Here is a 22,177-nt window from a genome sequence, read left to right on the forward strand (position 1 = left end):
ATTTGCCAACAGTTCTCCTTGATACATAATAACCCACTGACAACTGCAGAAAGTTAGTTCGTTTATTACAAAGCCAAAAACAACTGGACATAAAGACACCTGAACACGAGGGTGTAGAAATACAAAGGAATTACCATGAAGCCAAATCTACGAATCCAATTTAGACAGTGTAGCCTGAACAAAACTATAAATTCAAGAAGTAGGATACAGAAAATCAGAAAGCATGAGTCCAAGATTCCCTGCATCGAGGGCTGATGCATGAAAAGCAGTAAATCTATCCCTACTCTAGCATAAAGATGACATCCCTTCCCTAAGCATTTTAAAGTGGGGAAAAGAAAAGGTGTCAGTACGTGGATTCTTCCTAAGAAGCCTCTCCCCCATCAATGGGTCAAGTAGCATTAAGCCACTATCGCAAAGAAAGAGCTCGTTCTGGGATGCTCTCTCTCTGAAGGCAAGAAAGAAGTGAGGTCCTTTCCCTATTTCCAACAATCAGTTATCCACAGGTAGAATTCCCATAGTTCACCTCACACATGCAATCCACTCTAAGTACAGTCCTGAACGTACTTTTCTACGATTTTGTCCATGTACGTCCCTTGCAACAATTTGTGCTTGGTTCCTTCCCAGGCCTTCTCCTGTGTGAATCCCAATGTCCTTCCTTAATCGACCCAAGTGATACGATTGTAACTTCTTCTCTCCATGCCTAGCTGTTAAAACAAAGACATTATTGTGCCTAAAAGAACGCTTCTTCACTTGCAATACAAAACGTGAGAAAGAGCAGATTCCAGAGCGCACCTGAAATTCAAACTATTAATTCTAAAGCGAGGGTTGTTAGGAACTTGCATTTCAAGCCTACGACTTAACCTAACATAAGAATGCATCATGTGAGCTTTACAAAATCACTTATTCATTAATACATTTTCAACTAATACATTTACCAAATTATAGAAATATCAGTGTTAAACACATTCAATATACGAGTGGGGTTAATTTCACAACACAAGTTCTTTATGTTAACATTTTCTGCTAGTTACATCCATTGCCTACGTTAATTCTCCACGCTACTTGTCAATAGCCTAAAATACATCATGTATTTATGGTAATACATTTCATAATGCTAACACTTCACGTTAATGCAGTTGCAAAATTGCAAGTGCGCTCTACACATGATTATGATGCACCCCAAAAATGAAATTAGATTTCTGCTCCATGAACATGGTGGCTTATAGGTAAGGGTGCTCTGTGTGCATGTGTACCCGAAACCCGACAGCTCTACCTGTCCACTCAAAGCAGTGAATGTTATAGGCAATGCATTAGCCTACCTTTAAAAAGTAATGCATGCATGAATTACAACTCAGGCGCATCTGGGAAGCAATAACACTCAAACGAAGGATTCTATCTGATGTTTTAGGAAGCTTTGCACCATTGTTGCCATTCTATTTGTAACTTATCAAGTTAATATCATTGATGCTGTATCCCGTCAAACGCACACTTTTATGATGCATTATATTAAGTGTATCATGGGACGCGTGCAGGTTTAGACACACAGGACTCAGATGTTTGTGATCATGCTATGGTTTCATTCGTGCTCTGAGGCCGCCTCCTGACTACTGAGTAATATAAATATACAAAAACAAACTAGAAATTGTGACAAACGAAATTTTGAAATGAACACTTAAATCTTATTTTACTTACTGTAGAACACATGATTTTCGTCCACATATTACATGCTAATTTAGCTCATAAATGACCAAAATGACAGAAGTATAAAATAAAGAGGAGACAGGGGTGACTTGTACGTTTAAAAAGGATTGTTGCTACTTCTAAAGCATGCTATGGATAATATACGTTTGTGCAAGTGCTCTGAAAACTGAGTGGTGTCTTGCAATCACAGCTTTAAGTGGGCCCCCCTGCTTTTAGACATGCTTGATCCTGTCATTACTGTCGGCTCTATGTGTGTCTGGGATGTCCCTCTCAATAACTTTGCATATGTGAATTGAGTTCCTGTAAGCTTCGTGGATCATGTGCCTCTCTCTCTCTCTCTCTCTCTCTCTCTCTCTCTCTCTCTCTCTCTCTCTCTCTCTCTCTCACTGGCTGCGCCTATATGTCTTTTTCAGAGTAAGGTTTGTGGGCAGGCAGCTGCCTGTATCGGTTTAACTTGCGGTACAGTAAGCACTTTGTGGCAAACGTTCACTCTCGCCTTCTGTGTTTTCATTATGATTTGTAATGCTGTGATTTCTGTAGGCAGGGAACTTCCTCTCAACTGGATTGATGACTTTTCTGCGCGTCCTTTTGATGTATGAGTGTATCACATGTACTATTTCACTCAGAATGTGTCTTGATGTCATGAATGTGATTTTTTTTTTACTCTAACGTGCCACGGAATTTGACTCTGATCTCATCTAAATGCAAGTCATGGTTCACTGGCTGTGATAGGCAGTGGTGTAGACTTATGTAACAATTGAGAATAGCTATGTCTGTTAACTATTCCATTTACCTACTGACTATCAAAAAGTGCTGTGATGCCATACAATATACAAACTGTACTGCATTGTATTGTAAATATAGCGCTTCATACCCTTGGCGAGGTGCTAAAGGCATTAGCAAACAGCAGATAATTTGTTTTCGAATGTGGGCTACTATTTGGTCTTTTGAAAGAGAGGATATTTCGTGTGATATTTTCAGTGGTGTGACCCCAGGATGATGCCTTGTAGGGACCAGGTTCACCTTTCACAGTACACAGCACAAATCTATTAGAATCATTACTATGGACTATAACCAGGGCCACTGCAGCTCGAGTGTGCTTCATATAACTATGGATTTACCAGATGTGCCACATAATCCACAATCTGCTGCGTAATTTGGCTTTTTTAAACACATAAATTAGCCAGTGCTGCCACATAATATGGTCCTCCATTGTCACATAATTGTAGTAACATGCCATTGATGAACTTAAGACAGATGGAAAACTGGGAGAGGATGGTTTAGAACAAAATTACTTTCTTTTGGGAGCGTCTGCCGGTTCTTGACTGCCTGCCTGCCTGGGTGTGAGCACCCCAGGAGACACTGTATGAAGCCTGCAGGTACTGGCTTAGAGAGTCCCTCACCTGGACCTGTTTCCTCTCCAGTTCTCAGGCTCCTGTTGATGCTCATTATCCTGTTGATGCTCATTATCCATTTAACTCCAAAATGGCAATCACTTGCCTGAGGCCTTGCAGCTGCATCTTAAGGCAACTCAGCAGCTAGTCCGCTTTGGGATTTCGTTCTCTTTTCTTTTCCCTTTCCATCTTGGATGTTCGTCACTTGGTTTCTTCCTGACGTTTTCCAATCCATTATATTTCCTGTCAAGTATTACTTGATCCAATTTTTTTTTCTTGTTCTTTTACAATTTAAAGGTCTCAGTCTGGTTGGATGGTGCTTCACAATAAAGCTGTGTTCTGCTGCTTGTTTCTTCGCTTCCTCCATTTGCTGATCCTCATCTTTGCTCTTGAGACTTCCTTGCCTAGACTCCTGTTTTTCTTCGGCTCTGCGAAGACTTAATAAGCAAGAAGGATTGGAGGTTTTTTGTTTCTTTGGCTTTATCCACATGAGAAGGTAGCAGCTTCTTGAGGGTACTTGCCTGTCACATATTCTGGTGTGTGGTGATATTGTCGCTTCAGAAAACAGATGCCCTTACCTCGGAACAGCGGAAGACCCAGATCTGGTTTATGCTTCAGCATCCAGGCCTGAGCATGGGCACCTTTATTGTCCCTTTAATTGTGCAACTCAAATCGTCCAAGTGTTTTGATTTCTCCCGTCAGTGCCGCAAAAGACATTTCTAAAATTACAGCCACATGGAAATTAAAATTGCCAACTTTTATAAATTGGGTTTTTGATTGAGGAGGCAGAAACCCTTTCTCAAGCAATAACCACAATCCTTGTCAGGGCAAACCACAAAAGTCACTAAATTAATCTGTGCTTAACCCTTGTAGCTTGGCACAAAAAAACGCCAGGCTTAACTTAGAGGAACGTTATTAAGTATGTATGGAGGACACAAACAGTAATAAAGTTAAAAGCAACACAAGAAACATCCCACACCAATTTAGAAAACTAGAGTAAAATTTAATAAATAGATTAAGACAAAGCAACAAAAATCCAATCAGTAGAACTAAAGTTATTCATTTTTAAAGTTTGAAGTGAAAAATAGCACCAAAAAGAACAAAACGCCAAACACAGGCATCTGGTCGTGTGAGATCGGAGCAAAGTCGAAAGTTAAGACTGTCCACGATGGAGTGCTGTCTGCCTACATAGAGTGGATTGGGCCCAGTCTCGGCTTACCTTCGGACTTAAAAGAAATTTCGAAAGAACAATGTCTGAGAAGGTAAAGGTCAGAAGGGCAAGGCTGCCTGCGGTGTCTGAGGAGAAGGCGTTGTCATCAGGGAGCCACTGGACGAAGTCACAGTGAAGATTTCTACTTTGTTGGAAGTCGAAAATCTCCAGTGGGACAAAGCCGCAGGCTGTAGCCGATTAAGGCTCCACCTAGGCTAGATACACTTCCTGAGAAGACCCACTGAACAAGATTTGCTGCTGCTACTGTGAAGAACGTAGCAGGAGCTACTGCAAAGTCAGGCTGACAGGCGATGTACCTCCATTGATGGTGACCTACTGCCTATACTTGGAAGTATTGATAGGCATGTGGTCTTTTGGCACCATCTCTTTGTCACCTAGGGACACTGGGGTAAACTCTGCATTACCCCATGCTAACTGTGTCAACCTCCTCCCCAAGTGGTGCAATAGCCAGCACTGGTGTCTGCCGACTAGCGGAGACCTGTGCCCTCTTAGGGAATGTGGTGTCTCCCTTGATGTGCCTGTACCTGTAGCACTCAAAGCAGTTGGGGGAGAACTTCCCTGAGAATTGCTTCTCAGGGAAATCCACTCTTCTCTGAGAAATGTTTTGGGGGCCTTTGGTGAACTTGTTATTTTATTTTTGTCTCTCCTGTCTTTCTTCTGGTGGGGACCCTGTCCACTCTTTTGGGAATTCTCACAATAAGGTACCTTATTGTGAAACTTTGTGCTGAGCCATAATTCAACTTCCTTAGCAAGTTCACCATGGGCAGTAAGCTTAGAATCAACAAGGTGTTGGCGCAGCTCTGCAAAACAATGACTGAACATGTGCTCTCTTAGATTAAGATTGATCAACCCATCATAATTATCCACATTACTGCCCTCCAGTGCTATCTCTGAATATTTCAGTTAATCAATTCAGGACTGAATTGACAGCTTCTGGCTGTCCCTAAACATCATTTGGTATTTTTCAAGTCAAGTGTAAGACCATATTTCTGGACATATTTCTGGACAACTGCTTCATTCATGTGATGGTACCTCATCCTATTGCCCTTCCCTAGGCCCAGTAGTGAATATCTCCTCTCATTGGGTATGTGCTTGATAGATTATCTCCCAATCCACCCTAGGGACCCTGTGCATCTCTAGAGCAACCTCGTACACTTCGAACCACTTGTCTATGTCATCCACCACAGCAAAGTTAGGCACCAGATCCTCGTGGTTTGGGCCGACCTGTCTCTATTAGATGCTGGATTTTCGTTGCCACTATTACTTCCGGACGCTGCTTTAGTTTGATGTCCAGCTCTTTAAGGCTCACTACATGAGCCAGTAAAAGTTTCTTCTCCTCCAAGGACCTGTTTGCAGCAGCCTCCTCTGCAGTCCTCTTTTCAGCAGGCTCCTCTGCAGCCCTCTTTACAGTAGCCTCCTCCTTGGCGAGGCCAGAGCAACAAAAATCCAATCAGGTGAACTAGAGATATTGAATTTCAAAGTTTAGATAAGTATAGCACCTAAAAGCACCAAGCGCCACTAGTGTTTATCTCGCTGTGATAGACAAGGAGAAATTCACAAGTTCAGGCCGACCGCGATGAAGTGCAGACTGGATACAGGGACCAGGTTAACCATGCTGAAAATGTTAACTTTTTAAAGTCAGGCGCAAAGAGTCTAGTTTGTGGTGGAGAAAGATTCAAGGATCAGGAAAGAAGGCATGGATGGTCATCGCTGTAGAGGGAGGAGCATGCCGGATGGCGCAGGCTGTCGTCACCATAGCGCGAAGAGCTGGTCAAGCATTAGGACGTCTTTGCTGGAGCTGCAAATTGGCAGGCTGTCATTGCTATGCACAACTGTAAATCTTGTGTCGTTGGTCGTTGCTGGCTGTTGCTGTAGCACAAAGAGTCGGTTTCATCAGAGCTTCTCATTGGTGGTCATTGCAGGCAAAAAAGTCTTAGTATAAACAGGACAATTCTCAGTCACAAACAGCCCCAAATGCCAAGATTTCTCCTTTCCTCAATGAAGAGGTACTCTGATGCTATTCAAGGGTCCAAGAGGTCAGCAAATTGACATGTGAAGTCACTCAGATTAGTCTGGGATGAAGGGATCAGGTCCAGTCTTCCTTCTCAGAGAGCAAGGAAGGCCACAAGCACCAGAGCAGTCCTATGGTAGAGCAGTCCTATGGTAGCAGCAGGGCAGTCCTCTGGGGGGGCAAGGCAGTCCTTTCTTCTGTAATGCCCACAGGTGCAGGAGGGTACTGAAGAGTGGCTCAGGAGGTCCAATATTTATACTTGGTGCCAGCCTTTGTTTGTGTGGGGGAACCGCTCCTCCCCCCACACCTGGTTCTGGAAAGTTCTGCCCTTCCCCTGTCAAGGTTCCAAGACGTCTGGGGTGATAAAAGAGTAGTGTCAGGTTCCATTGTGTGTGTGCTGGAGGCAAGTCCTTTGAAGTATAAGTGGGACAAGAAACAGCTCCACCACCAGCCATTCTGGCAGGATGGCCCATCCTGTCAACACCTAAGCTCCTTTAGTGTCACTCTCTAGCAGGAATACACAAACCCCCCAACAGCAGAGTCATTCACAGTCATGTGACTCAGAATACTGGCAGAAGGCAAAAAATGGTTAGGACAAGAAAATGTAAAAAGTTGAATAATGCCATTTTCTGAATTGTGAGTTAAATCCGACTTTACCATTAAAGATTACAATTCATTTGAGTGTAAACAGCATATCTCTATATGCTACCAATCCCAAGTTATCACTTATTAAATGTAATAAGGCAACCCAATGTTAGTCAAAGAGAGATATATGCCTTTCAGTAGTAAAAAACGACTTTTTTCACTGCCAGGACAAGTAAAACATAAACCCACATGTCCTACTTTGCAAATTCCATGCACCCTGCACTATGGCTTTTAGGGCCTATGTAAGTGGTGTCTTAGAAGTATTAAAAAGGAAGGTTTATGCTTGGCAAAATGTTTATTTTGCTTGGTCAAAATGGCAGTTTAAAACTGCACTAAGAGCTGCAGTGGCAGGCCTGAGACATGTTTAAAAGTCTACTTGAGAGTGGGCGGCACAATGAGTGCTGCAGACCCACTAGTCGCATTTCATGTACAGGCCCTGGGTACAAGTAGTACCATTTACTAGGGAAATGCAAGTACATTTAATATGCCAATAACGAATATGCCAGTTGTACCATGTTTAGGGAGTTTAGGGAGAGAACACAAGCACTTGTGCACTGCTTAGCAGTGGTTAAGTGCAGAGACTCCTAAAGCCAACAAAATCAAATTCACAAAACAGGAGGCGTGAATGCAAAATGGTTAGGGGAATAGCAGGCCAAGGATGTCAGGTCTAACACATTTCTTCTAACGATTCCAAACTTATGCTAAATTATTGTAGGTGATGTGGATAATAGAGTGAGAATGTAACCTGTACTTCTTGGTCCTCAGGTGACGTCAGGAAACTATCTTGAAAATAAATCACAGCATAAATAATATATGGGCCACGGAATGACCTGTTATGTCCAGTGGGCTGTTTAGTGGAGAAAGGAGGATTTAAGCTATGGAAATGTGGGTTAGAGTTGGGGACCACCATAACCATTCCTGTGTTTAGGAAGAGTCAAATACTAACAGTCAGGGATTGCTAGTTGAACTAGCTACAGCATCCTTCCTGACCTGGTCACCATCTAATACAGATCTGGCACTTGTCTTTCAAAGCCTTCCTGTCAGACCCTGTATAGTGGGTTACAGGGAAAGCAGTTGCTTCAGTGCCTCAACCATGGGAGTTGAGATAATTTCTCTCTTTCTAGATGAGTCTTACCATTGTTATGCAAACTGGGCTAGTTTCCAAGCTTGACTCTCAGTTGTACTGAAAGTAATCTGGCACATGTTTCTAATGGAGGTAGTTTGAGGTGCTTGAGGTCAGAGCTCAACAATCACACAACAAATCACTAATAAATGTGCTGCCCATTGGTTATCTTCATAAAATATACTTTAATACACACTTGAACATTATATTATATACTGCTCAAATAGTATGCAATTTAGGGCCTGATTTAGATCTCAGCGGATGGGTTACTTAGTCACAACGGTGACTTATATACCATCCACCAAAATATAAATCCCATTATATCTTATGGGATTTATATATCAGCAGACGGGATATACGTCACCGTTGTGTTGGAGTAACATGCCCGCCAAGATCTAAATCAGGCCCTATGTCTGTGTTCCCTATTCAGCCAGTGCTGCATCATTTCCCATTTTCTTCCTACAGCCCACCTGATCAAGATCTCTCTCTAGGTCTAGGTGCCCACCCCATCTGTTATGGGGTATATGGTTGGTGCATCTCGTTGGTGCACGTCTTTCTGAGAGGAGCCTGTGTGTGGAACTTATGGAGTGGAACAAGGAGTGAGGGGTGTGGCGGCCACAAGGACAACGCAGATTTAGAAAGTTTCTCAGGGGGGCAGGAAGGCCAGGAGTTTGAAGCCCCATGTGCCTCCAGAGTCCCAAGTGGTTTATTTGGGGCCCTCTGGAGCCTTCGATCCAGAACGCACTGTATTGCATTAGACCGCATTAAAGGTGGTTGTAACTGCTGTGGTGGTGCTCTATGCTGTGGTGTGCTGCCCATGGTGCTTGTACCTGCCTGCTTGTCTATTTGCGTGTGCCTACCCGAGTGCCTGCTGTGTGCCGATGACCAACGGCGGTGTCTGATGGTGACTGTTGGCGGCTGCTGAGAGCCAGGCTGGAGTCAGGCTATGTTGCATTCTGCATTATCCAGCGGATATGCACTAGGTGCAGGTAGCTCTCATCAGTGATCAGAGGCAGCTGGCATTTGGCCAGTGCGGCTTGTCACAGTAGTGGAGGTTGCTGCTTATTGCTCATTCAGCCATTTGGTCTTCTTCCAGCCCATACCTCGGCTTAGCTCCCAACTCACACATTTTTTTTAAAGATTTTGGATAATGTTTATTTAACCTTTTAATAAACATTTTTTTTTTAGATTTCTTTGTGCGAATGTGGGCCTACTGCGGCAAACCTGCTACTTTTTTTGTATGTGGTTTGCCGATAAGGAGGGTAGTGTGACCAATCATCTGCTATCATTGAGGTTGTCTGAAATATAATTACAAGTGGAATATAATCACAAGTGGATATGTCATTGAGCTCCTAAGAACTGTGGAATAGAACTGTTGTCTATCAACTTTCCACTATAGAGAATTTGCCATCATGGGCTTCATTTTCACTGTTGCCCATTTTGCAAGAGGCTTCTCAGATAATTTCTATCCCAAAGAAAATAACTGTGCTGGATTTTATTCCTTCCTTTGAGAATAGCAATCTAAAGAAATCTCCCCTAGACCTCCCTCAGTTGATTTCGGATCAAGGTATGGAAGTAGGCAATATTACGATTCATACCCATAAATCCACCTCCCCTCAGAGAATAGCAATGTGGGGAAACGGCTTTTCAGATGATTCACAGCCAAAAACTGCCTTCTTTAATTGTAGTTTGAATAAGACCCCTAGGGCAAGGATTTCTTCACTACCACACTTTAAGGCTATAAATGTCAACAGAATAAATGACTTGTGCACGTTCTGAAACTATACAGAATGAATTAGGAAATAATGTTTTTGAAAAATCTGAAGTTGGTTTAGAGGGTTCACTCTCCTCCGATCATCTTTTAATAAAATATGTTTCTATTTTGGAGCGGCGGAACTCCTTTTCCCAACCTGGGGCCGTATTACATAAAGTGCCCTGGGGGCGCAATGGGCATTTGCGCCCTCTTTGCGTGCCCCCGGGGCCGTTTGGTAATACAGAAGGGGCCGCAGACGCTTGTGCAGCCCCTTCTGTAATACTAATAGCGATGGTGCACATAAAGCACCCGTGCCGTATTACTGATGTGGGCGCAGAGGCAAAGAAGCCCTCAGGTGGTGCACTGACAGTGGCCAACTAAAAGGTGGCACACTGTCAGTGCACCTCCCGAGAGCAGCCCTCTGCAGGGGGTGAATGGGGTCCTATGGACCCCCAGACATCCCCTTGCAGGCGCCTGCAGTCACTGACTGTACCAGCCTGCAAGGGGATCTCTATTCCCCTTTAAAATTGCAGGCAAGTTGCTGCCTGTACAGTGAAACCCGAAGCGGCTTTAAAGCAGCCACTCGCGGCTGCCCTAGGGGCAACACATTCCCCATAATGCGGCTCCTGATGATAATGTGCCTCAGTCAAGGATTGCGGATCCCCCCACATCTTGTCTGATGTTTCCAATTCACTCACTTCTTTCTTCATTGTTGAAATTAAATAACAAACTGCTAATAGTTCAAGAGGTTTCATTGTCAATGTTATCCTCAGTATCAAGAGTTCTTACTAATAGATGTTCTTTTAGTGGTATTGATCAAGGAAATCCAGTTTTAGCCATTTTGTCGTCCTCTAGGACATAGTTGTCCAGGTGATATTTGTTCCTCAGTTGAGGGTAAACGTTCAGCAATGAATACTGACCCTGAAACTATAACGATCTCTGATTCTAGTTTTCAGGCCAAATCTGCTCTGTATGTTCTCACGTCTCTGAGATGCCCCCCAAAGTCAGACGGTGTGGGTGAATTAAACATTAGGGGCCATATGTAGGAAGCCTAATACCGGTCGGTAACGGACGATTTTCGGTAAATATCCCGTTACCGACCGGTATTTAAGCTTTTGGTATGTAGGGGGCATATTTCAGGATTCGGTAATTTACCGAATCGGTAAAATTACCGATTCGGTAATTTTACCGATTCGGTAAATACCGAATCCTGAAATGATATGTAGGGGGAGTGTGTCGTTGGTGTGGGGATTCGTTATTTACCACCAACTAAAAGTTGATGGTAAATGACGAATACCTGTAAAAAAGCATTTTTTTGCAATTTGAAGTGTGCAATGTGGCAGACATACATGCCCGTAGGGCATGTATGTGCGCCACATGTGCACACATGGACGAATCAGGGGTGCAACAGGGTGTCAATGTGACACCCTGCCACCCATGATGATGCCTTCCCCATTACCGATTCGGTATTTACCGATTCGGTAATGGCAACTGGCTTACCATTCATTCCTATGGGCCTCCAGGCCCATAGGAATGAATGGGAAGCCAGTTGCCATTACCGAATCGGTAAATACCGATTCTAAAATACCGACATATACCGATTCGGTAATTATTTACCTACATTACATTTACCTATTCATAAATACCGAATCGGTAAAATTCGGTATTTAAGAATCGGTAAATGTAATTTACCTACATATGGCCCTAGATCTTCTTTTGTGAGGATGACAAAAATACTGCTTTGCTTAAACATTGATACAGTGAATGTTTGTCAGGATGCTTCTTTTTTGTCTGATTTTATGTATGTAAATTCTTCGAAGTCTATAATAGCTAAAGAATTGAAGAAGAAAAAATGTCCTAAAGTTTGAAGAATTAGGAAGAAAAGGGGAGAATTTAGATTCGCTAAATTACCTGAATAAGTGGAGTTAGATTAAATTCTTTTGTTTCAGGGTCCCCTGTCTCCTCCACAATTCCAAAAGGTAGCCCTGCTAAAATTGATAATATTTCATGCACTAATGTATCACCTTCGAGTTGTGTAAATTTGGTGTGGGATAACAAAAAGAATGTTATTGCTGGTTGCAGGACTGGGGTATCTGTTGTTCGTTTGAGGGAAATGTCTCAACTCAACCCTAATGTTGTGAGTTTTTCCAGATCCAGTTAAACGTTTCCTGTACAAGAACTCCCACATGTGTCTTAAAATGTACTGAGCTGTTTCCTTCTCCTGATGTTAGTTTTCCTTTGAATCGTCAGGCTGTCTTAAGTATATTTTTTTTATATTTATGACATCAGGCGCATTTCTTCACAGGACATCGCTTTGGTGGAATTAAAGACATGTTAACGGGGATCCAGAGGTTGACAAATCTATTGTTCACTTTTTTTCTAAATCAAAATCTTCTTTAATATTACAACACAATGAGTTACTTTTTAAAATGGGCATTGATGTCTTACCAGTGTTTGGGTCTGGTGGTAATACGGCTTGACATGCTTCTCTCTCTAATGCCCATAAATTACATGTACAAAGCTGTACTGCTCAAACTATGTCTCTCACCAGGTTGAAGTCTTTTGCTGCCAACCTGACTGTTACTAACTTTAATGGCTTTAGGGAAGTTAAGGAGATATTGGGGTCGGAGGTGGTTAATGATGATTTGAAGGATAATACCTGGTCTTGGCTTCTGAATTTGCTTTCTTGCAATACTTCCTCCTAGCTCGTCGTGTAAACTTTGTTGCTGGAATGTGGCTGGGTTTCAAGCTTTTTTGTCCATGTCTAATTTCGATTCTCATTTTGAAGATTCATGAATTATGTGTTTGCAAGAAACTTGATTATCATATGATTTTGACTTAGATGAGTATTTTGTGTATTGTTTTTCTGCTCTTCCTTCAATTAGAGGTCGGCCTAGTGGTGGACTGGCTATTTTGCTGCGATCATCTTTTGGTTGGAAAACTCACAGCTTTTACTTGCTCTTCCTTAAGCTATGGTTGTTTACTGCTCCTATATGGGAACCAATGATATAATCCATAAATGTTTACTTTGTCATTATTACTTAGGCCCCACTGTTAATATTTGTCTAAGCTTCAAAAGACCCTTTGAAGTTTATTGGTTTAAGTGAGGTCTATATATAAAATATTTACAATGTTTTCTTTTAGTCAAATTGGTTGTTTTATGTATTTCTGCAACAAAGTGTTTTATTATGCTACGATGACTTTATTGATAAAATCGAATAAAGTTTATGATGATGATGATGAGTACCCAAAATGCAATGGTTTGGGGTGATTTTCATATAGGAAAAATTGCTACTGAGTACAGGAATATGGGTTTTTCTGAATTAGTCACTCATTGGGGCCTTTTGTCTCCTTACTTTCCTAATAAGAAGTGTTGTGCACGTTCATCCACTTTATTTCGGGCTCTGGAGTCAAAATTGGACATGATCAATGGTCGGTTTGATCTCTCTCCCACTGATAATTTCTCTTAGCAGAGAGGTTCATACCGATCATTTATTGAATACATTTTCATCCAATACTGGGCTTTTTATTTTGTTGCAAATTTTGAAATTCTCCCTCACTCTTAAAGTGATAATTCGCAGCTCTTTGATTCATTGGATTTTTGCCCTCTTGAAAGGTGGGAGGCAAAGGTCCCTAGTTTTGAACTCATTCTTATGTGTATGTTTGAAAATATGTACCACAAGATGGTTTATTATGTTGGCTTATTGACATGTCTAAGGTGCTTTCTTCATCTTTGGATGTCACTAAATCTGAGGCATTCTTGTTCTTGCTCCAGGATATCTTTGCAAGTAAACTAAAAATTCACACTAGGGTTGCTATGCATTTTGATATTTCTCAGATGTCTGGAGCTACTAAATGTTCAAAGTTAGAAACGAAAATTAATATATCAATCAAAATCACTAAGTTATGGTTTCATCTTCAGTCTGTGGTTTCTTCTCATAATATCCATACATTCTGCCTCATAATATCTAGAAGTTTGGGTATAGATCACCCCAAAACCCCTACCCCAGTAGACGAAGATCACTGGTGTTCTCATTTTTGTGCTCTGTACATGTCCTCTTCTTCTGATCTATCAGCTTTGTGACTTGGATGTTTATAAAAAGGCTCACTCTGATTTAATTAGATAATTCAAGTAATTTTTAACTTAAATAATAGTCACACAGTGGCCGGACAGTTTACCCGCCTGACTGGTTAAAATTGCTCCTTATTTACGGGCAGGAATCATGAAGCTGCTGTTTGATTTTTGTTTAAAGACTAAAACGGTGCCCCGGTCTTGGCAAGGCAGTAACATCATTCCCCTTTATCAAAAACGGGACCGTAATCTCCCTATAAACTATCGCCCTATTGCACTTTTAGATGTGACTGGGAAGAGTTTTCGCCAAATGTCTATAAAATCAAGTAGATTCTTGGATGGAGTCTGTTCGGTTATCGCATATTGAGCAATCATTCATTCTTAAAGTATGCTCCACCATGGATAACATCTTGTGTTTATATATGATTGGTCAAAAGTATGTGAGGTTGTATAAAATGAAGGTCTACATGGCATTTGTTGATTTCAGCAGTGCCTTTGATTCTGTTGATCGTTATTCTTTGGCATAAACTTGTGAGACCGGGTATAACCTCTGAAATGTTGTCTCCACTGATCTCCCTTCATTCCGCTAACTGGATGAGAGTACTTTTGGGCTCTGAAAATAAACTTTCTGATAAAAATCCCAGTTGATAATGGCCTTAAGCAACGTTGTGTTTGAGCTTCTTTGCTATTTAATGTATATTTGTCTGACTTTCCCATTATTTTAAAACAGGAGACTACTGTTGGCGTTCCAGTCCACGCTTTGCGAAGAGCGGAGCGGAGCAGTGCGGAGGAGCAGTACGGAGCTGAGAGGGTTGGGAGCGGCTGGGCTGGGAGCAGCAGAGAGCGTGGTAGAAACTGGAGCAGCTGAGCACCTGAGCCACGACACAGACATAGAGGCCACCGAAGCCGCAGCTGCAGCCGGAGCTGGCCCTCCCCCTTGCCAGTAGCAGTGACAATGCCATCGAGCCCTCTGCACCTCAGGTAGTGCCTAAACGGTAGGAGCAGTAGCAGGGTGTAACCCGGCAGGAGCCACAGCTGAGATTAACGCGGTAGGAGCCGCAGAAGAGATTAACGCGGTAGGAGCCGGCAGTTGCGTTCAACACGGCAGGTGCCGCGGTGGTGTGTTTAAAACAGCAGCGCTAAAGATAAAGACAAAGTAGTTGTTACAACCTTGATCAAAACCGACGCATATCATAAGAGCTGGCAAAGATGATAAAGCGTTTGCCTGAAACTCATTGTGCTTAAAGTGGGTTTTGCACCGCTGATGTTCTAGTTGAGGTGGCGCCAGCCGGTGTACGAAGCGGGCTGTGGAAGTACAGAAAAACAAGTTGGCTCAACTTTGCAGACACATATATGTTGGACACACATATTGTTTATACATTGTTTATACATTGGATATATATTAGAAAACCTTGTTTAATGTGGCAGGTTTCCCGTATTCTCCTGTCTGCCTACGGAGAGATCGTGGGAGCTGCAACACTGCGCCCCTGACCCAGGTCGACCTTTAGCCTGAGGTACCTGTTGTTATAATATATACGAGTGGTCAGATGGAGAGATAAAGATAGTGCGGGGTCGCCCTTTATAGAGTGATCATGGTGAGGCTTTGTGTAACCTTAATACTTCAAGTACCTGGACCTGCACCACTAAGAGTCCGGTATCCCATCAGGCCGTTGTGAACTTTGAGAAACTATAAGTGATGCTTGTGGACTCTGAAGGAAGTGGCTGCAGATCAGAGAAAAGTAAAGGGAAATGCCCCCGAAAGGGAAACCACGCAGGATTAAAAAGACCCCGAAAGCAGCTGTACCAAGAAAAGTTAACAAAAAGTGCCAGCAACAAAAGACATTGGAGAGAATCAGCATAGATTCCGTGGAGGAAACATTGACACCAAATAAACATGATTGTCCACCAGCCCCAGTAGAAGAAGCAAGTGGGACTTCCTTAGGGCAATCTATAAAGAAATTTGTGGGGAAAATCCTTTAAAAAGAATCCTGAAGTATGCGAATATTCCCCGCAATTGGGAGGAACTCAAGATAGAGACAGTATGAGCAGCCAAAGGAATGGAACAGGACCAGGTGTAATAATGGGTGTAACAAATGACTCCTTCCAGCAACTGGTTTTGGCCCAAGGGGGATAAATGAAGGGGAAATGTTTGAGTTGGAACACAGATTATCATCATCACCTCGTCTATCCTGTAATGAAAGGGAAGGGGAGAGCCCAAGAGTATATAAAACACCATAACAGGAATTTAATAGTCAGGAGAAGAGGGGAACTGTAACTCCCCAGCAAAGCTTTAACTCTCCAGATACCCTACAATCATCCTTGACGCTCGACATGATTCCGTCCTCGGAATCATCTCTTTTAGAGGTGATGTTTTTAATGCAAAAAACTCTCCAAGCAATATTAGAAGCTTTAGTTGAGAATAATGGACAAGGGAAATCCCATAAAACCCAACTACAACTGATTGCAGAGGAGTTAAAACAAATAATTGTATGCCAAATATAGTACGCCCAGTAGCGGAGACAAGGGAGCAGGAGGTAAATGTACCCCCATATATCAACGAGAATGAAGCTACACAGGTGAAGGAAGTTATACAGATTGAAAACCTCTCGACAGTATACATCTCAAAGTGCCCTATGCGGGTAATAAAGAGGAGTGTATACAAAAGACTAAAAGGGATAGGACCATGAAGAAGAGTAGAAAGATCACAAATAAGTCACAGAAAAGTTTGAGAAAGACAAGGGAGGTATACCAAAGCCTGAGTATAAAAAAGGGTGTTGTATTTTAGGAAGTGAGGGACCACTGTCAGATGAGATCATAATCAAAAAGGATCAAGGGAAGATCCAGAATAGGAAAGTGATAAGCACATCAAAGAAGATGAACACCCTGTGTGGAAGCGCGCAAACCCAAGGCCTTGCAACACAGGAAAAAACAGAAAGAATGGGGAGCAGGTGGGGGTGTGCCGGTGGGTTCAAGAAAGAAGGGTGAGTCCCACTTAGACCGAACAGGATGGAGAAAAGAGGGCTCACAGCCCGAACCCGCTCCCATAATTAGGAGATGCACGAGGATGTATGACAATATTGAGGACCTATGTGTGTTTATGGAACCCTGAGGTCAAAGGGTGGTGAAAAAACGACAAAGGAAAATAATGAGGTAACTAAGGTGCTTTTCTATTCTCAATTTGTAAAACAGTCGTTGGTAAAGGCAGAGAGAGATCTGGAAAAGGAGGGTATAAGTTTTGTGCAGGTCAATGAAATTGAGAGAGAAGTGAATAATTCCGGTAGCTCTGTGGCTCTTCTTCACCATGCAGGACTTTGCCCGGAGCAAGTACAGTATGAAGCATTAGGCGCCCACGATAGAAGAATCTGTACAGATAAAGATCAAGGAGGGTTAAAAGTAACAATACCAAATACCACATACAAGCCAATGTTGAGTTACCGATACGACCATCTAACCGAATATTCAAATAGTTGAGATGACAATTTGTCCGGTGTGTTAAGTGAAGTGGACTAGGACTCAGGGTACTTGCACAGCCTACGGACTCTGTCTTGGAATATTGGGGGATATAGGAGACAGCTAGCACGACACCTTTAGAGAAATGTTAGGTGTCTATGACATATTGTGTCTGCAGGAGTCCTGGTTGTGTGAGGCACCCATTCCAATAGATGTTTTTTTATGGTAACCAAGGAGGCAGTTCGAATGAACTTGGGCCGACCTTCGGGGGGCTTAATTACTCTAGCATCAGTTAAAAAAAACTAACAAAATAATTAAGTTAAATGTGAATTGTAGGTGGCTACTGGCATGTCAGGTAGAACTCTACAGCGGGACCAGGACAAAAAGACAAATTATTGTGATAAATGTATATATCCAGCCAGGAGTAATAACAGATTATGAAGTACAATTGCGTATGCTAGAGAAAGATTTGGAATCTATATGCATGATGAAAGCAGCATATCTGATAATGATTTTAGGAGATTTTAACTATAAACTAGAACCATACCTTAGTGATAAATTGTTTAAGGAAATGTTAGCGATCTCACATATTCCTCACGCTAACTTTGGTGGCGTAGGTAGTGCCGTACGAGATAAATATTTGGTACAGTTCCTTGGATCAATAGGACTATTCTGTGCCAATGAACAGATGAATTTGGATTGCCCGGCAAAGAAAACCTTCCGTTCAGGGAATCAGAACTGCCCAATTGATTATGCGTTTATTGATGCATGGCACTTTAAGGCTGTGGAACAAATGTGGAACAATTTGAGGTATTGCAGAGTGAGGGCAGTAACCATTGGCCTTTAGAATTGTTAATTAAGATGGAACAGGAACCAGAAAGAGAAAGAGTGATTCCCTTGCAGATTGAATACCCCAGACGTATAACCACCCGTATAAACGAGGAAAGTCTGCAATTGGTTAATAATTTGTTCATTGATTATACTGCTGTTGGTAACGTACCACAAAAAGGAAACATTTTAACATGGTACGAGCGGACTATCGAGCAGGTGGTAAACTGCCTAAAAATAAAAGTTAAAAAAGGGCCCACCCATAACAACAATGGAAGTTTAAAGAGCTGGTTTAATAATGAGTGCAGAAATTTGAAACTTAGGGTACGGAAATGGGAAAGACAGTTAAGGAAAAGACCAGATAATGAGACAAGGGAGAGCCTTCGAGTGGCGAAATTGGATTATATATATTTGGGCGGTCCAAGCAAGGAAAAAACTAGATAAGTTATGTGTTAAACTTACTCTAGAGCAAGACCATTGGAAATCAGGGCAGCAGATCCCTAAGCGGGAGTTACGGGCCATTGTTAACGCGAAGGCACGAGAAGAAGATTTATACTACTTGAAGAGCAAATCTTTGGCCCGGTTTCTGATAAATTGATGGGTCAATGACGATATTTTCCCCTATATAGAACCTATGCCTAACCCAAAGCTCAGAAATGCAATATTGAAATTTAGAGTCAGCCTGAACCCAAGTAACATTAATGGGAAGATAAAATCACTTATGTCGAACGACCAAGGCCTGTGCTCTTGTGGCCTACAAGTAAAATGCAATAGTGAACATATTTTGCTGGATTGTTTGTGCTTTTTAGAAGAACGGAATAAAAATTTAAAACCTATTTTCATTGTTTATAAAAGTTTTAGGACCGGTTTCTGGCATTTCAGCCGTCTTCGCCATAAGTTGGCAGGGTATGCTCAGACGTGAGTCCCTTGCTCACTTTGCCACTGGATTCAAGCAAGCCTGGCTGAAGACGGCTGAAATGCCAGAAACCGGTCCTACGAAGTTTGTTTCCGGTCCAGGGAAGGCATGGCTTGGCAGTTCGGGCTGGACTGTTCCCATGAGGCACAGGGTCAGATTGATTTGCATATGGCCATGTCTGAACTGGGGTGGCAGTGTGGGCTAAAGAACGGTGATGGATCAAACCCAGATCTGTTGACTGGGTGTGAGTGTTTGATTGGTTCTGATGTTCCGTCCATCACCACCCCCTTTTGTACCGCTTCATATTACATCTGGGACACACTGCACCTCACCCTTTCTAGACAAACTCAGTGCCTAAAGGGTTGCCAGGCTACTTCCCACTCTCATATGGCAGGCTTCAAGGCGTTTTGGAATAGGCAAACCACTCTTCTTGCATCAGGCCAAATCTCATATGATGTCCCCTCACCTTTGAGAGACTGGCTACCAGCCCTAGTTGCATAGACATCCTCTAAATGTTTTCTAGAGCACTCCTCTCCTTGACCACACAGGACTTGGAACTTGAAAACCAACTGGAGGAACTGAAGCCCACTTTTATATACCAAAGTAACGCTGGGAAGGTGTGTCCGCTGTCTGCTACTGTAGATCTGGACTGATGTAGTTTTCATTTCAGGTCTGCTTTCCAGGCTGTTCTCCAGGTACAACCTTTAGGCAGATTAATGGTTCCCACAGCAGGGTAGCCTCCACCTAGGAGCACCCACAGCAGAAACAAAGCAGTGTGAGGGTTCTGCTACTGGGTGTCATCAGCTAAACTAAAAGAGTAATCAAGGAAAGGCAAAAGGGCAAGTTTTCCTTGCCGTGCATAGCAGAGTCTGTAGTCCAAGCACTCACACCTACCATCCACCAAATATCAGTGTTCAGGAAGACAAATCAGCAACTCCTTCCTAACCATCCCAAAACTCCTCAAACAAGCACTGCTGCCACAGGCAAACATCTGCCCCCTAAAGCTTCAGACATTCACAGCCTATTCTAGCCGCTGATGCTCCAGTTCAATCAAACCACAGTGGCTCCAGATAAAGCTGCCCAAAAAAATTATCCAATGTTCCAAAACCATGCCTTCTAAATCATCAAAATAGCTGGGAGTATTATTTGTTTGAGGCACTGGGCATTTCTCTATTTTTTCCAGTAGCTCATTTACGTATCTTCTTATCGCTTAACAGACATCCCGTTGAGACCATTCACTTCTTACTCCTTTTCAAACCTTCCTATGTCTCATCAGTTTCTGTCAGGGAATAAACTCCATTCCTTAATGCTCCCAAAATATGAAATCATGATTGTTCACCTGTGTACCTTAAGGGTTCACATTTCATCCTGCAGCTGTTTACTGAGGCCTTGGCTGTCTCAACACCGTTTATGGTTGTGGACCTTCTGAGACCTCCATCAGGAAACATGTGAGAGAGATTCTGAGTGGAGCTCTGTTACAATCTGTTTTTGTTGTATTAACCTAATTACTCCTGCTCAGCTCAGCACCCTTCTTATCAGTTGATACATTACCCTTTCCCCTTATGATGTCATGCCTAATGGCAGCTAGAATGGTCTGTGAGAAACTGTACAGAAGACGTGTTTGAGTTAAGAGTTAAGGAGGTGATATCCTATTACTCAATGAATGACTTTCTTTTTTCTCTTATGTAACTTGTTCATGCTCCATGATCAAGTGGTATCCCAGGGGCTACATCTACAAAGGCTGCTACTGGGACTCTGACATGGATACAGTTATTGGCCTCAACTCCCCTATGCCAGCAGAAACAAATCTACAGCTTTGCTTGTCAATTCCAGCTCTCAATTTTTGTCAGGCAACCCTTGCACTTCCACAACTTTTAAAGGATTTTGTCTCTCCCTTGCACTAGCTTAAACATTCCAGTGATGTCACTGTAGAAAAGAAATAATTTATTTGGAAATAGTGCCTAATATAGGTTTGGTTTAGTTATTAAACCCATGCCACATTAACAAGACTGCTGGTCACATTGCAGAAAAGTGCACAAGCTGCACACATTCATATGGGGGAAGGGAAATGGCAACACAAATACTAATGTAACAAAAGTATCAATCACTGTACTATTTCGAAGTCCAGCATTTATAAACTGAGTATGGTGCACACAGAAGACAACTTTCGTTTCATAAAATAGTAAAATTCAGCTGTAAACTATTGTTTCTCTGCTTGTGTGTAAAAGTAACTTATCTCTTGCTTCCTCTGGAAGGAAAGTATTTATGACAAATCATTGCAAATCTATGAACTAAACCTCTGTTGTTATGAATGTGCAGAAATAGTTATTTGTTCTCTCATGTTTTTGCATTAATAAAACATATGATTTCTTCTGTTCAACAATTTATGTATTTAGGAGCTAATGAAAATAATGTGAAAAAATGTGTTACTTTGAAATTAATAATGTTATTGATGCTGTGCAAGTACATTTTTAGTGATGTTCATTTATGTAAAATCCTACAGTGCATTTATGTGTTTCGTTATTTGTCAGGTCATGATAAAGAATATGCTTTTTGGGAAAGAGTAGACTTTTCTGCCTTTCCTGTTAGACTTTTTTCTGCTCATTGTTTAGAGAGTGCTAGATGTTCATGGTCCTTTCTGTACTTAGGCTATTTACTATTAATTATTTGATTGAATGCCAGATGTGTTGTGCTCATTTCTTAAAGGCACATTACATTATTGCATTTAATATGATTCTGCTTTTATGCTAATTCCTTTGACTCTAATGACTTTTGCTTTCTGTAATGATACTATTGTTTGAATACATCTACGAAACTGAGAAGTGGAAAAGCCTTGTTGGGCAGGTTTTCTTACTGATCTATCTAACTGAGTGCTAAAGCTCAGGATTCTCCAATTCCTGCCCATCAACACTCCTTAATTAATTAGGGGTGGAGAGTCACCAGTTTTTGATGGAGAATTTGTGGATAAGTAGACCCTCAAATTGGAGAATCCTGCATGCAGTGAAGCTGTGGGACAGACATTTGGGGTCTGTTGAAGGTGATCTGGCAGTGCA

Source organism: Triturus cristatus, chromosome 11 (assembly GCF_964204655.1).
Source record: "Triturus cristatus chromosome 11, aTriCri1.1, whole genome shotgun sequence".
In the NCBI taxonomy this organism is placed as follows: domain Eukaryota; kingdom Metazoa; phylum Chordata; class Amphibia; order Caudata; family Salamandridae; genus Triturus; species Triturus cristatus.